This window comes from Arachis ipaensis, chromosome B10 (assembly GCF_000816755.2).
Source record: "Arachis ipaensis cultivar K30076 chromosome B10, Araip1.1, whole genome shotgun sequence".
NCBI lineage: Eukaryota > Viridiplantae > Streptophyta > Magnoliopsida > Fabales > Fabaceae > Arachis > Arachis ipaensis.
The window spans coordinates 20,363,058-20,366,437 of NC_029794.2; the positions used below are offsets into that span (position 1 = coordinate 20,363,058).

At 37.4% G+C, this 3,380-nt stretch overlaps 1 long non-coding RNA gene across 1 annotated transcript; it reads right to left on the reverse strand.

Annotated features, from left to right (window-relative positions):
• On the reverse strand, positions 142 to 2,321 carry LOC110267758. Its single transcript, XR_002355667.1, has 2 exons — positions 1,859 to 2,321; positions 142 to 382 (listed from the first exon to the last, which is right to left on the reverse strand). It is a non-coding gene; the product is annotated as an uncharacterized LOC110267758 (long non-coding RNA).

Below are 3,380 nucleotides of genomic sequence, written 5' to 3' on the forward strand. Positions count from 1 at the left end.
TAATAAATTCAAGGTTAAATGTAACACCCTCATTATCAGAATGTCACGCTTTCGGCTGCGCTACTCTGATAGCAAGAAATATTACGACAACTTTATATACTTAATATTAAAATAGGATCCTTTGACTTGACACCGCATCGCTGATTTCTTTCTAACCCGGAAATAAATACTTTATCTTAAAAAAAAATAAACAGGCATAGATTCATATACCAGACTTCTTACATAATAGCTTATAATGTAATATACATATAAAACATACAATTTCTATCCCTCTTACAAAATTGTAATAACAAAGATGAGGGAAGAAAAATTATCTAATTAATACAATATCATATAAACCAAAACGCAGTATAACTCTTCATAATGCTCTTTCATCCGATTCCTGAAAAGGTAAAGCTGTAGGGAGGTGAGAACCTAACCACACAGTCTCACCATGGAATTTCAAAATTGTCATAAGAAGATATTTAATAAGAAAACTGTTTTCAAACTCAGTGATTATCATTGCCTTATGATTTTTTTAAAAATCAATAGCTAATCATTCAAAACCTTTTCAAAGAAACAATATTTAATCATTCAGAAATCTAAAACCTTTCTTTTCTTATAAGAAAATCTTAATAACCAACCACGCATTCAATCAACATATTCATCAATTCAACACCAAATCTCATTCTCAAAAGTAGCACACCAGGTCAAACACAGGCAAAACAGACAAGGAAAGCATAAGTTTAGGTAGCAGTTACAGCAAATAGTTCAGGTAGCAGTTAAGAACAGTTTAACAATTAGGCAAACCAAAACAAATTCAAACCCAAGCAAAGAATACAAATGCATATGATGCATGCCTGTCCTATGGCTAATGAGCTTATCTGTTTGTTATACAGTCAACCCGACAAGTCCGATTTACTAAACCATTGGACTGTTCCCCGACGTGCATCCCCATGAGTCTATGCATAGGTACCATTCCCGGGAATTTATAAGTGCCCGGTCACCCTTACGTCGTAGGGTCAACAGAGTATCGAGTCTCAACCTGGAGCAAGTGGTGGCAAGCCACTGCGTCTACCCAGGAAACTCGTATCTCAGATAATTCAAATTCATAAGCCATATGAATAATTCATTCAACATTCATCAACATCTAAGTCATTCTCAATATCATCATCATTCGTCAATCCATATCTCATTTCCAAATTCATTCGAAAATCATATTTCAAAGTCAATCCTCATCATCCTTCTTCCCATTCCGTTCATCAACAATCCCAATTCAAAACATAATTCTTTCTTTGATAAATAAATCAATCTTAAAACATATAATGTTTAAAACCAAATCTTTTTAGATAATTACTTCAAGCGAAACTTCCAATTTTATAAAATTTCGTTAGCATCTCCTCTAAAACTCGGATACTACCACCCTTTTCGGGTCCCATCCAAACATTCCTCAACCATTCCCAAATCTCAATCATTTTCCAAAATTCAACCAATTCTAATATCAAATTATTTTCCAATCGAACCAATCTCATCAATAAATCTCTTTCAAAGTCAAACCAACTCTAATATTAAATCATTTATAGAATCAAACCATTTTCAAAATCAATTCATTTCATATCTCAAATCATTCTCAAAACCGATTCATTTACATTATTAACTTAACTCCAAAACCAAGAAAAACTACCTTTCATAATATTCAACTAGATGACTTTACAAATCAAGTTTTCATCATCAACCACACACCTCTCAGCAATCAGTATTTCAATCCAGCAAACAACCACATTCATAAGACAAACATACTCACAGAAATATAGTTTTCCCAAGAATATCTATTTATAACAACTTTGTAATGTAAATAAATTTTATGAGAAACCCCTACCTCAATTAGTCGAAACCCACAAAGCCAAAAGCGACTAAAAATTCTTTTCTCTTGGCCCAAATTCAACGACATTGAATCCGACCATTTTTCATAGCAGTGACATCTATAGAAGCACCGTACACAATAGTAACTCAACCCTAAAACGTTAACGTCACAAAATCCTAAATAAATTATAACAAATCACTAACAGCGAGAGTTTCAAAACAAGAAAAACTCACCGAATCAAGAGGGAAACAAAAGTTGGGGCTGTTACAAATCCAACGGCCATCCCCGGCAAGAACGGAACCTGACAGAAATGATGGAAAGTGAAGGTGATGCAGAATAGCTATGGTGGTTGATCCAATCAGCACCGAGAGCGGCGTCAGCAATTCCAACAACAGTGACCATGGTTACAGCAAAATGGAGAATTCAAACTCAATGGAATCGAAAACAGAAATAAATTCAATGGAACTGAAAACAGAGAGCGCTTACGATAAAAGAACGAAGCAGCAACAATAGGAGAGGCAGCCCCCCTTCTCTCTAGTCCGTGATTCCGGTGACCAGAGGCACGACGGTTGTTCCCCAGTGACAATCGCGGTGGCGGCTGAAGCTTCATCGACGGTGACTTGGCAGTGGCTTGAACGGCGACGGGAAGGCACGAACGGCGGCGACTGGGCGACACTGGCTCTGACGGCGCACGGGTCTCCTTCCTCCTCCTCTCTTTAATCGCGTCACTCCCTCTCTCCGCGGCGGTGGCACAGCAGCAGTGACGAGCTTCAGCGGCGGTGAATCGCTGGCGACGGAGGTCTGGCAGTGGCGAACGGCTTCTCCTTCTCTGTGCGCGCTCTGCTCCTCCCTTCCACCAATCAGCGACGGCAACGCAGATAGGGTGCGGCGGTGCAAACGGCAGCAGCTCCCTCTCTCTCTCAAACGTGTCGCTCTCTCTCCCCTTGATTCTCTCCTGCGATGGTGGTGCGGCGCGACGACAACGGAGTGGCGGCACGGCGGCGACGACTGCACGCGGCCCCCTCCTTCCCGGTCTCCCTTTTTCCCCCAGATCTCTTCCTCTCTGCCCTCACCATTTCTTTCTTTCTTTTTCTTTCTTGCTTTCTACTGTTGCTGCCGTATGTTTGATTAGAAAGGGGAAACAAGGGCGGCTAGGAGTAGCTTAGAAGGAATTAGGGATTTTTGTTTCAATTAGGGTTTTATTTTGGGAAATTAGAGTTAGGATAAAATTCATATGAGTAATATAACAATTTTATAAAATTAAGAGTAATAGGATAATTAAAAACCTATTTTAACCCAACACTAGTATTTATTAAAAAAAGTACTATTTAATTATCAATTTACAAATTATTTTTAAATAAATATTCTAATTCGATAATTAGAGATAATATAATTAATTTCCTTTATTCATAAAAATTAAAGTATTAAGTTTTCAAATCACAATTATTTAAATCAAACCATGTAAATTCTTATTATTCTACAATTCCTAAATTTTATAATTTAAATATAAAAATTATCCAATAATTATAAAATTAGA